We start from the raw sequence: 13,630 nt of genomic DNA on the forward strand, positions 1-13,630 counted from the left end.
TCGTGGAGGGACTGCAAATTGACATTTACATTCCATATGTTTATACAGTGGGGTCTGAAGTTATTTACACTCTTGATAAATATGTGGGAAAATGACTGTATAGAAAAAAATATTTTAAAGTATGTGGACACCCCTTCATATTAGTGGATTCGACTATTTCAGCAACACCCATTGCTGACAGGTGTATGACATCGAGCACACAGCCATGCAATCTCCATAGACAAACATTGCCTGTAGAATGGCCCGTACTGAAGAGCTCAGTGACTTTCAACGTGGCACAGTCATAGGATGCCACCTTTCCAACAAGTCAGTTTGTCAAATTTCTGCCCTGCTAGAGCTGCCCCGGGCAACTGTAAGTGCTGTTATTGTGAAGTAGAAACATCTAGAAGCAACAACGGCTCAGCAGTGAAGTGGAAGGCCACACAAGTTGGCATGCCAGCAACAAATGCTGACACTACACATCCAAGTATAGTAACAGGGGCACAAGAAATAAGAAAACCCATCAAATCGAAGGAGACAACAACATTGCACTCCAGAGTTTTTTTAAAGATAGATTACTCTCCATAAATTGTGATTCAGGACTAACAGAGAAAGTCATATTCATTATACAGTAAATATTATCAGCAGAGGTTCCACAGCACAGACAGCTACCCTTCAGCAGAACCTTTTTCAAAACCAAGAATCATCTCAAAGCCGGAGCAAGTTGTGTAGATAGATAAGATGCTTGGAAGATGTCATGTGACAAACTCATCCCTATTATAATATTTAAGGAGCCCAACACAACTGCTTGTGGGGTATTTCTCATTTAAGAGGAGAACATTGTTTGCCAAAGGAGTACATGCCACTGTGTATATATACTTATGGTTATAGAAAAGACATACAGGAAAAACACATCTTCTGCATCACTTCAATTTTTCCATCACTAGATATGTTCTAGGGTGTTTTCAACACTCACTTTAAGTACACACACTTTCCTTAAAACCCTCTCCTAAAAACAGGTATTTCCAAAAGACACAAAATTCTGCAAATACGTCACATTAAGATCACAGCTTACCAACAAGCTTCTTTGCAAACCAGATCAACCAGCCTTGAGTAGGAAGCTCTCTCAGACAGTCACAACAGCCTACAAGACTACAGACAGTCCCTCTTTAAGATCTCTCTCTCTCCTCAGTCTTCTGAGACTAACTGGGTGAGGTGATAGGGACCGGCCCCTGCACCCTCTGCTTTAGGTGCCCAGTTCTGACCTTGAACCAGACCAACAAGGGAGTCTGGGGGTCTGGTTGCTTTCAGCAGAAGGCGTACCCAGATGGACCTGTCATCGCATGCCACCTGGGAATGTGGCACCCACTCAACAGCTGCAACAGATAATTTCAAAACATTTGGCCCCACATCCAAATCAAGTCCATGCAACATAGACTGGACATTACAAGATGTTTGGAATTAGATACTGGACAACCCTTGGGCTTGACTCACAAGCTCCCTTACTGATACACTGGTCAGTCATACTGTGTCATTTCACTAAGTTCATTATCAACATGTGGTCAACATCAACAACTATGGTCTCATTAAACTGTAAAATTGTATGGTGATTAACAGTCGAGAGGAATGTAATACTGGTACAGTATGTACAGTGGCAGAGAAGAAGTACGTGAACCCTTTGGAATTACCTGGATTTCTGCATAAATTGGTCATAAAATTTGATCTGATCTTCATCTAAGTCACAACAATAGACAAACAGTCTGTTTAAACTAATAACACACAAACAATTATACGTTTTCATGTCTTTATCGAACACACCGTGTAAACATTCACAGTGCAGGGTGGGAAAAGTATGTGAACCCTTAGATTTAATAACTGGTTGTCCCTCCCTTGGCAGCAATAACCTCAACCAAACATTTTCTGTAGTTGCGGATCAGACCTGTACAACGGTCAGGAGGAATTTTGGACCATTCCTCTTTACCAAACTGTTTCAGTTCAGAAATATTCTTGGGATGTGAACCGCTCTCTTGAGGTCATGCCACAGCATCTCAATTGGGTTGAGGTCAGGACTCTGAATGGGCCACTCCAGAAGACGTATTTTCTTCTGTTGAATCCATTCTGTTGTTGATTTACTTCTGTGTTTTGGGTCGTTGTCCTGTTGCATCACCCAACTTCTGCTGAGCAATTGGCAGACAGCCTTACATTCGCAAAATGTCCGGTAAACTTGGGAATTCGTTTTTCCGTCGTTGATAGCAAGCTGTCTAGGTCCTGAGGCAGGAAAGCAGCCTTAAACCATGATGCTCCCTCACCATACTTTACAGTTGGGATAAGTTTTTCATGTTGGTGTGCTGTGCCCTTTTTTCTCCACACATAGCGTTGTGTGTTCCTTGCAAACAACTCAACTGTAGTTTCATCTGTCCACAGAATATTTTGCTAGTAGCACTGTAGAAATTCCAGGTGTACTTTTGCAAAAATGTTTTTTTTTGGACACCAGTGGCTTCTTCCATGAACACCATTCTTGTTTAGTGTTTTACGTATCGTAGACTCGTCAACAGAAACTTAACATGTTCCAGAGATTTCTGTAAGTCTTTAGTTGACACTCTAGGATTCTTCTTAACCTCATTGAGCATTCTGCGCTGTGCTCTTGCAGTCATCTTTGCAGGACGGACACTCCTAGGGAGAGTAGTAACAGTGCTGAACTTTCCCCATTTATAGACAATTTGTCTGACCGTGGACTGATGAACATAAAGGCTTTTAGAGATATTTTTGTAACCCTTTCCAACTTTATGCAAGTCAACAATTCTTAATCTTAGGTCTTCTGAGATCTCTTTTGTTCGAGGCATGGTTTACAACAGGCAATGCTTCTTGTGAATAGCAAACTCAAATGTTGTGAGTGTTTTTTATAGGGCAATGCAGCTCTAACCAACATCTCCAATCTTGTCTCATTAATTGGGCTCCAGGATAGCTGACTCCTGACTCCAATTAGCTTTTGGAGAAGTCACTAGCCTAGGGGTTCACATACTTTTTCCAACCTACACTGTGAATGTTTAAATTATGTATTCAATATAGACAAGAAAAAAACAATAATTTGTGTGTTATTAGTTTAAGCACACTGTGTTTGTCTGTTATTGTGACTTAGATGAAGATCAGATCAAATTGTATGACCAATTTATGCAGAAATCCAGGTAATTCCAAAGGGTTCACATACTTTTTCTTGACACTATATATTATTGCAGTAAAATGATCTAATGATCTAACTCCCTGTAAACTCAATGTCACTGCCAGTGACTGTGAACAGCTGTTGTGTGCTGTAGCAATCTTTTAGTCTCTACATGTTTGAGAACTGCTGTTTGCTTTTTAAAAAATAAACAAAAGGAGAGTGCTACCAAGTTGAACTATGATACACCTCACACAGCCCTGCATCCCTACTATATTTCTGAGTTTTCCTTAAATGTGATTAGTGTTCATTTCCAAAATCTCTCGCCACGAGGTCTGGTGTACTACATAGAGAAAGACAGAGAGCTGTTACATCATGTAGTTGACTTTTGCTTTGTCAACAAACGGCAGAGAGGAGAGAAGCTGTCCAGCGCTCAGTGTGGATCTCACCAAACAGCTCCAAACATGGACAGAAAGGCCCGCTCCAGAGCAGCTGCTTAGCCCTCTAATTGAGAGGTCCCCCTCTCTTCCATAAACAGCATCCACACAGGCTGTGAGCCGAGGCTTCTACAAATTCCACACCACAGCCATTGGATGTTCAAGGGCTAGTTTTAAACAACTGCAACCTAAAAGGAAATGTATGCAACTTGTACATATTCTAGTGTTTCTGGGTTTCTCGTTTTTTTAGGAAAGACACTGAGTAATTGTCGAGAGGGAAAATATGTCCAACACATACCTACCGGACTGGAGTATTCTTTTAATCCTACATAATATATTACACGAGAAAATATGGATAAAGTTAAACACAATAGCAATGAAAATAACTGAAATCCACGTAAGCACTGAAGGAGAATAAATATTTGAAAATGATAAGCATCCACTAAAATGTGTGTGATGAAGATGAATAGGGAAAAATAGGGCAGCTTTACAGTATGTTCGAGTGGTGGGGCTAGGTGTCACCCTTTTCGGAGAGGATAAACACCCACCCAGTGAGTTGGTCTGGCCAGTGAAAGGTTATGGCTTCTGAGGTAGGAGGGTAGTTGTTGCTGGTGCTGCGGCAAGCTAGCATGGCCGTGAAAAGGACTGACAGGGAAGGCACTGGCATACCACATGGACACAACGTCTCACATGGACATTTTTAGAGAGGGCACAACCTGACAGCTCAGTTTTTAGAGCCAGTGTAATAAGAATGTCACTAAACTGACAGTTTACCAAGGACGATACGGTTGTTTCACAAGGACTCTAGACTTTCCTCCAAGATCACTTGGTAGAGAATACACAGAGAAGCACAGAGAGAGAGAGGATAAACAATGAGACAATGTGAGGCACCTGGCAAAAAGTACAAAACAATACAAATATGTTTTTTTATATGGGATTATGGGATTTTTTATCTCTCAAAAATTTATTATCAATCTTAAACATAGAATACACTACAATGGAGTACATGATAATACAGATTAGATACCATTTGGCTGACACATAGAGTATTTAATTTGGTAATTCTGTAACTGGAAGACCTCATCTACACTATCACTGCCAGAGGACAAGTCTCACCTTAAGTGTAGGAGGTGGATTCCTATTGGCTTAAACATTGGGGAAACTTAACATGTTTATGGGACTGTTGATGACTGTTCAGGTTATTTCTTGAGAGAGTGTTGAAAATGTCACCTTGTTTCAGGGGGATGTTTTGACTTGGACATGGAATGCAAGCTTACTGTTCAGTGTGTTGCATATTATAACTCCCTGAGTGGCTGTGTGAACAGACTACTTGATTATTTTGTCAAAGGATACAGTAGCTACACATACCTAAAAAGACCAATGTCGTAATCCAGTCATTTCAAGTGCTTTGACAAGGTAGGCTCATATGAAAATAACATCTCTAAAAATGTATCAATATCTGCCTATTTTAAGGGTGCCACCCCCATGTCTGTCTATCCCTTTACCCTGACACAAGCACTAAAGGGCACTAATAGCCTATTAACTGGCAGCTCCAAGAATGATAACTTTATTTATTTGGATAAGCAGGCACTCAGCTTTATCACTACAGCACACTACATACACATGCTTGCCTTTAACATTTTTGTTGGGTATTCTACCATGCCTGGATGACGCTGAGTGGGGCACATAGCAAAACTGGATGCTTTTGTCAAAATGACAACCAACAATGCAGGTAGCCTAGTGGATAGAGCGTCGGGCCAGTAACCAAAACGTGTCTGGATCGAATCCCTGAGCTGACAAGGTCCAAATCTGTCGTTCTGAGCAAAGCAGTTAACCGACTATTCCCCGGGTGCCAAAGATGTGGATGTTGATTAAGGCAGCCCCTGCACCTCTCTGATTCAGATGGATTGGGTTAAATGTGGTAGACACATTCAGTTGACTAGGTATCCCCCTTTCCCAATGGTTTGTTTTCCTTGTTTTTCCATCACCACTTGCAGAGCCAGCGAGAGGGTGACTAGAAATCAATCGCCAAACAATAAATTGTCTATTCACTTTCTTGTTTACTCGCTTGCATTGGTGGGCTTCTCTTTGTGCACACCGACCTTGAAAAGCATAAAGCTTCAAGCAGCACGATCCACTTTGGCCAATGGGAGCAGATGGAGAAAAGGGGGAGGGAGAAGGTTGCTAAGCAACAAGCAGTCACGGGATGGAAACAGAAACCTTTCTGGTGTCTCTGGCAGAAACCGGCTTGCCCAAAGACACATCAGTTATTTAGAATAAACATAATGTTGTGAACTTTTGCTTAGACCATGGTGTTAAACCATTGGTCTAAATTGGTTAGCTGCTAGCTTTTCTCATAGGTAAACCTGGCCAAATTAGCCATGATGCTGAGGATGGCCAGCTGAGCAGGTAATTATATCCGGTAACAAAATAATGAATCACCTGTCAGAGACCTTAAACTGTAGAGCCACCATCCAATCACATTTGGTCAGCAGGTCAATTTGGCCACCAGATGTAGATTGTCAAACCAGCTCAGCGTTCAACACCATAGTGCCCACGAAGCTCATCACTAAGCTAAGTACTCTGGGACTAAACACCTCCCTCTGCAACTGGATCCTGGACTTCCTGACGGGACGCCCCTAGGTGGAAAGAGTAGGCAACAACACGTCTTCCACACTGATCCTCAACACTGGGGCCCCTCAGGGGTGTGTACTTAGTCCCCTCCTGTATTCCCTGTTCACCCATTCAAGACTCCAACACCATCATTAAGTTTGCTGACGACACAACAGTGGTAGGCCTGATCATTGACAACGATGAGACGGCCTATAGGGAGGAGGTCAGAGAACTGGCAGTGTGGTGCCAGGACAACAACCTCTCCCTCAATGTGAGCAAGACAAAGGAGCTGATCGTGGACTACAGGAAAAGGTGGTCCGAACAGGCCCTCATTAACATCGACGGGGCTGTAGTGGAGCGGGTCGAGAGTTTCAAGTTCCTTGGTGTCCACATCACCAACGAACTATCATGGTCCAAACATACCAAGACAGTTGTGAAGAGGGCACGACAAAACCTTTTCTCCCTCAGGAGACTGAAAAGATTTGGCATGGGTCCTGAGATCCTCAAAAGGTTCTACAGCTGCACCATCGAGAGCATCCTGACTGGTTGCATCACCGCCTGATCGTAAGGCGCTACAGAGGGTAGTGCGAACAGCCCAGTACATCACTGGGGCCAAGCTTCCTGCCATCCAGGACCTATATAATAGGCAGTGAGGAAAGCCCATAAAATTGTCAGAGACTCCAGTCACTCAAGTTATAGACTGTATTCTCTGCCATCGCACGGCAAGCGGTACCGGAGTGCCAAGTCTAGGACCAAAAGGCTCCTCGACAGCTTCTACCCCCAAGCCATTAGACTGCTGAACAATTCATAAAAATCGCCACCGGACAATTTACATTGACCCCCCCCCCCCCCCTCTCTTGTACACTGCTGCTACTCGCTGTTTGTTTGTTACCTATGCATAGTCACTTCGCCCCTACCTACATGTACAGATTACCTCAACTAGCCTGTACCCCTGCAAACTGACTCGGTACCAGTGCCCCCTGTATATAGCCTCGTAATTGTTATTCTTATTGTATTACTTTGTATTATTACTTTTTATTTTTGCCTACTTAAATAAATATTTTCTTCTTCTTGAACTGCACTGTTGGTTAAGGGCTTGTAAAGTAAGCATTTCACGGTAAAGTCTACCCTTGTTGTATTCGGCGCATGTGGCAAATAAAGTTTGATTTGATTTAAGATTTCAACTCAGGCTGTTGCTGAGTGAGTGAGTTGTGGGGAGCGCAGGAGGGGTGTGTGTGTTGAGAGAGAAGCATGCAGCTCAGTCCACTATTGGCTGAGTCATGTGAGTGAGCCGAGACAGAGCAGCATGCGCACGCTGTGGCAACTTTTTACCAGTTGTAGGTAGGCTAATTAACTTGTAATTATGCTGGAGTGAACATTTAAAATGGAAGTCGTGTGCTTCTGTTATGGGGAAAAGTCCTCAATGAAACTGACATTAAATGTGGAGAATGATACATTTGCATCTGTTGGCCATCAACTGTATATGCCATTCTAGGCTACAATAAATATGTTGAAATTACAATATCACTGGAGTCATTGAAAATACATTTGTGCCACTTGTGTAGCCTACCTGTAGCTGGCAAACAGATTAAATAAATAGCCTTTAGCCTATAGCCAGTGTATTGTTGTTTTAGCCTTGTGTTATTATGCCATTATTAATGGCCATGTTTAGTTATGTCACGCCCTGACCATAGTTTGCTTTGTATGTTTTATGTTTTGTTTGGTCAGGGTGTGATCTGAGTGGGCATTCTATGTTGTATGTCTGGTTTGTCTATTTCTATGTGTTTGGCCTGATATGGTTCTCAATCAGAGACAGGTGTTTTGCGTTGTCTATGATTGGGAACCATATTTAGGTAGCCTGTTTTGTGTTGTGGGTTATTGTCTATGTGTTAGTTGCTTGTGTCTGCACTATTATTTATAGCGTCACGTTCGTTTTGTTGTTTTGTATTAGTTTGGTTAGTGTTTCTTCTTAAATAAATAGAAGAATGTATTTCACTTCACGCTGCGCCTTGGTCCTCCTCTCTTCCACATTACGACGAACGTGACAAGTTATTTAAATTGCCGATCAGTTGCACGGAGGCAGCGAAAGCCGAGAGGAGGCGGTATGAGGAAGCAGCACGAAAGCGCGGATGGAAGCCCGAGAGGCAGCCCCAAAAATTTCTTGGGTGGGGGCACACGGGGAGTGTGGCTGAGCCAGGTAGGAGACCTGAGCCAACTCCCCGTGCTTACCGTGAGGAGTCGAGGATGGAACCAGAGCCAGTCGGGGTGGAATTGGAGGTGAGCAAGGGGAGTGAAACAGAGACAGTGAAGGAATTAATGGGGAGATTGGAGGAGAGAGAAATTAGGGATTTGCTGTGTTGGTGCATGAGGCATGACATCCGCCCGACGGAGCGTGTTCGGGATTTGATGTTACCTGAGTCAGCTCTCCATACTCGTCCTGAGGTGCGTGCTAACCATCTGGTAATGACAGTGCCAGTCCCACGCACCAGGCCTCCTGTGCGCCTCCCTAGTCCTGCACCTCCTGTGGCAGCCCCACGTACTAGCTCTCCTGTGGCAGCCCCACGCACCAGCTCTCCTGTGGCAGCCCCTCGCACCAGTCCTCCGGTGCCGGTGCCACAAACCAGGCCTCCAGTTCCAGCACCCCGCACTCGCCTTGAGGTACGTGTCCCCAGCCCAGTATCACCAGTGCCAACACCACGCACCAGGCTTCCTGTGCGTCTCCAGAGCCCTGTACGCCCTGTTTCTCCTCCCCGCACTCGCCCTGAGGTGCGTGTCCTCAGCCCGGTACCACCAGTGTCGGTACCACGCACCAGGTATCCAGTGCGTCTCCAGGGTCCAGTACTCCCTGTCCCTGCTCCTCGCACTCGCCCTGAGGTGCGTGTCCCCAGCCCGGTACCACCAGTTCCGGCACCACGCACCAGACTTATAGTGCGCCTCCAGGGTCCAGTATGCCCTGTTCCTGCTCCCGTCTGTACAGCGCCGCCTGAGCTGCCTGTCTGTCCAGCGCCGCCTGAGCTGCCCGTCTGTCCAGCGCCGCCTGAGCTGCCCGTCTGTCCAGGGCCGCATGAACTGTTCGTCTGTCCAGCGCCGCCTGAGCTGCCCGTCCGTCCAGCGCCGCCTGAGCTGCCCGTCCGTCCAGCGCCGCCTGAGCTGCCCGTCCGTCCAACGCCGCCTGAGCCGCCCGTCTGTCCAACGCCGCCTGAGCCGCCCGTCTGTCCTGAGCCGCTAGAACCGTCCGTCAGTCAGGAGCCGCCAGAGCCGCCCGCCAGTCTGGAGCTGCCAGAGCCGCCCGCCAGTCAGGAGCTGCCAGAGCCGCCCGCCAGTCAGGAGCTGCCAGAGCCGTCCGCCAGTCAGGAGCTGCCAGAGCCGCCCGCCAGTCAGGAGCTGCCAGAGCCGCCCGCCAGTCCGGAGCTGCCTTTCAGTCCGGAGCTTCCCCTCAGTCCTGAGTTACCCCTCAGTCCGGAGCTGCCCTTCAGTCCGGAGCTGCCCCTCAGTCCTGAGCCACCCCTCAGTCCTGAGCTGCCCCTCAGTCCGGAGCTGCCCCTCAGTCCGGAGCTACCCCTCAGTCCGGAGCTGCCCCTCAGTCCTGAGCTACCCCTCAGTCCTGAGCTGCCCCTCAGTCCGGAGCTGCCCCTCAGTCCGGAGCTGCCCCTTAGTCCGGAGCTGCCCCTCCGTCCAGTGGCGCCCTCTACGATGGTCTTCAGTCCGGGACTCGCTGCAAGGGTCCCCGCTCCAGAGGCGCCACCAAAGCGGGTTATGACTATGGTGGAGTGGGGTCCACGTCCCGCGCCGGAGCCGCCACCGCGGACAGATGCCCACCCAGACCCTCCCCTAAAGGTTTAGGTTTGCGGCCGGAGTCCGCACCTTGATGGGGGGGTACTGTCACGCCCTGACCATAGTTTGCTTTGTATGTTTTGTTTGGTCAGGGTGTGATCTGAGTGGGCATTCTATGTTGTATGTCTGGTTTGTCTATTTCTATGTGTTTGGCCTGATATGGTTCTCAATCAGAGACAGGTGTTTTGCGTTGTCTCTGATTGGGAACCATATTTAGGTAGCCTGTTTTGTGTTGTGGGTTATTGTCTATGTGTTAGTTGCTTGTGTCTGCACTATTATTTATAGCGTCACGTTCGTTTTGTTGTTCTGTATTAGTTTGGTTAGTGTTTCTTCTTAAATAAATAGAAGAATGTATTTCACTTCACGCTGCGCCTTGGTCCTCCTCTCTTCCACATTACGACGAACGTGACAAGTTATTTAAATTGCCGATCAGTTGCACGCATTAGATTGACGGTAACAGTCAGTCAGATTAGGCTACAGGTATTTTTATTTTTTATAAACACTGGCTGTTGTTGACAAGAATATTCAGTTCATATACACATTACTAATGTTTAATTCAGTGATTGAAATTGCGACCCCATCCTCAGTAGCCTATTCCAGCAGGATATTTGAAAACACAGGCACTTCTTACCTCAAAATTGCTAAGCTATTCATGTTGAATAAATTTGTAAGTATATTTGAACTAAGCAAGCTGCTAAATCGTTCTGTTTACATCTTGCCTACATCTTTTTTATTTTTTATATATTTTTTTAATTTTATCCCCTTTTCTCCCCAATTTTCGTGGTATCCAATTGCTAGTAATTACTATCTTGTCTCATCGCTACAACTCCCGTACGGGCTCGGGAGAGACGAAGGTCGAAAGCCACGCGTCCTCCGAAGCACAACCCAACCAAGCCGCACTGCTTCTTAACACAGCGCGCCTCCAACCCGGAAGCCAGCCGCACCAATGTGTCGGAGGAAACACCGTGCACCTGGCCCCCCTTGGCTAGCGCGCACTGCGCCCGGCCCGCCACAGGAGTCGCTGGAGCGCGATGAGACAAGGATATCCCTACCGGCCAAACCCTCCCTAACCCGGACGACGCTAGCCCAATTGTGCGTCGCCCCACGGACCCCCCGGTCGCGGCCGGCTGCGACAGAGCCTGGGCGCGAACCCAGAGACTCTGGTGGCGCAGCTAGCACTGCGATGCAGTGCCCTAGACCACTGCGCCACCCGGGAGGCCCCCATCTTGCCTACATCTTGGCTAGGCTACTGTAGCCTATCTGAAATAAGATTTAGGCCTATCAGGGGCTATAGGCTACCTGCATCTACAGTAAAACTGTTTTCCCTTTGTCTTTATGGGGTATTGTGTGTAGATTGATGAGGATTTTTATTTATTTAATACATTTTAGAATAAGGCTGTAATGTAACAAAATGTGGAATATGCCAAGGGTTCTGAATACTTTCTGAATGCACTGTATCTAAGCAAGACATGGCAAAGTTGAATTACAATCATAAACCCAGATTTACTCTGTAGCCTATGCCTACTGAAATGACAAGTAAATCTTGCAAATGGTCTTAACATCTGGCACATAACAGCACAATTGCCAGAAAATAGCCTAGCATTCGTTTTTTTGTCCAAGTGTTTCTTGCGCAGAGATTTCAAGATCCTCTGTCCAACTTTCATCACTCAAAATCTCCTGGTGGATTTATCTATAGCTATGCACATGCGCAAAAGGGATTTATTTACAATTATAAACCGGGTTTGAGCCCTGAACGCTGATTGGCTGAAAGCAGTGGTATATCAGACCGTATACCATGGGTATGACAAAAAAATACTTTTTACTGTTCTAATTATGTTGGTAACCAGTTTATAATAGCAATAAGGCACCCCAGGGTTGGCACTCTGCATTGTGTAATGCTTAAAAACAGCCCTTAGGCTATATACCATATCCCCTCATGCCTTATTGCTTAATCATAGTAGTCAGACGAGTTAAATCAACATCCATTGAAAGAAAATGATCTGGCGAGTTTAATAAGGGCAAATTATATTTTCTCTTGCAACATATTCAAATGTGTTTATTACATCATGTCATAGTTCGCAATAATAATCATTTTGATGAAAACCGAACTTTGCTTCTAACGTCGTTAGCTTATTGTATACATTTGGCAACTCTTCTCTTGCTGTGGAAAAAAATGTGGGCATATTTTCAGGCCAGGTTTTGAGTGGTCATTATTATAGAAATTTTAGCTAGACCTGGCAACCCTGTTTATGTGGAAGTTTTTTTTTTAAACCTTTATTTTAGAAGGCATGTCAGTTAAGAACAAATTCTTATTTACAGTGACGGCCTACCAAAAGGCAAAAGGCCTCATGCGGGGACGGGGGCTTGGATTGAAAATACAATTTAAATATAGGACAAAACATACATGACAACAAGAGAGACAACACTACATAAAGAGAGACCTAAGACAACAACACATGACACCACAGCATGGTAGCAACACAACATGACAACAACATGGTAGCAACACAACATGGCAGCAGTACAACATGGTAGCAGCACAAAACATGGTACAAACATTATTGGGCACAAACAACAGCACAAAGGGCAAGAAGGTAGAGACAACAATACATCACGCAAAGCAGCCACAACTGTCAGTAAGTGTCCATGATTGAGTCTTTGAATGGAGAGATAAAACTGTCCATTTTGAGTGTTTGTTGCAGCTCGTTCCAGGTGCTAGCTGCAGCGAACTGAAAAGACGAGCGACCCAGGGATGTGTGTGCTTTGGGGACCTTTAACAGAATGTGACAGGCAGAACGGGTGTTGTATGTGGAGGATGAGGGCAGCAGTAGATATCTCAGATAGAGGGGTGTGAGGCCTAAGATGGTTTTATAAATAAGCATCAACCAGTGGGTCTTGCGACAGGTATACATACAGAGATGACCAGTTTACAGAGGAGTATAGAGTGCAGTGATGTGTCCTATAGGGCCATTTTTTTTTTCACCTTTATTTAACCAGGTAGGCCAGTTGAGAACAAGTTCTCATTTACAACTGCGACCTGACCAAGATAAAGCAAAGCAGTGCGACAAAAACAACAACACAGAGTTACACACGGGATAAACAAACGTACAATCAATAACACAATACAAAAATCTGTATACAGTGTGTGCAAATTAAGTAAGGAGGTAAGGCAATAAATAGGCCAATAGTTCAAAGTAATTACAATTGAGCAATTTACACTGGTGTGATATATGTGCAGATGAGGATGTGCAAGTAGAAATACAGGTGTGCAAAAGAGCAGAAAAACAAAAACAAATATGGGGATGAGGTAGGTAGTTGGTTGAATGGGCTATTTACAGATAGGCTACGTACAGCTGCAGCGATCGGTAAGCTGCTCTGACAGCTGATGCTTAAAGTTAGTGAGGGAGATTATAATTGTCCAACTTCAGTGATTTTTGCAATTCGTTACAGTCATTGGCAGCAGAGAACTGGAAGGAAAGGCAGCCAAAGGAGATGTTGGCTTTGGGGATGACCAGTGAAGTATACCTGCTGGAGCGCGTGCTATGGGTGGGTGTTGCTATAGTGACCAGTGAGCTGAGATAAGGCGGAGCTTTACCTAGCAAAGACTTAT

General features: G+C 45.4%; 1 protein-coding gene across 1 annotated transcript in view; it reads right to left on the reverse strand.

Moving 5' to 3' along the window:
* The window catches only part of LOC139570669 (sorbin and SH3 domain-containing protein 1-like), an 86,343-nt gene that overhangs the window by 70,805 nt on the left and 1,908 nt on the right, over nt 1–13,630 (reverse strand). The gene's annotated exons all lie outside the window — the stretch shown is intronic.

This window comes from Salvelinus alpinus, chromosome 3 (assembly GCF_045679555.1).
Source record: "Salvelinus alpinus chromosome 3, SLU_Salpinus.1, whole genome shotgun sequence".
NCBI classification, from domain to species: Eukaryota; Metazoa; Chordata; class Actinopteri; order Salmoniformes; family Salmonidae; genus Salvelinus; species Salvelinus alpinus.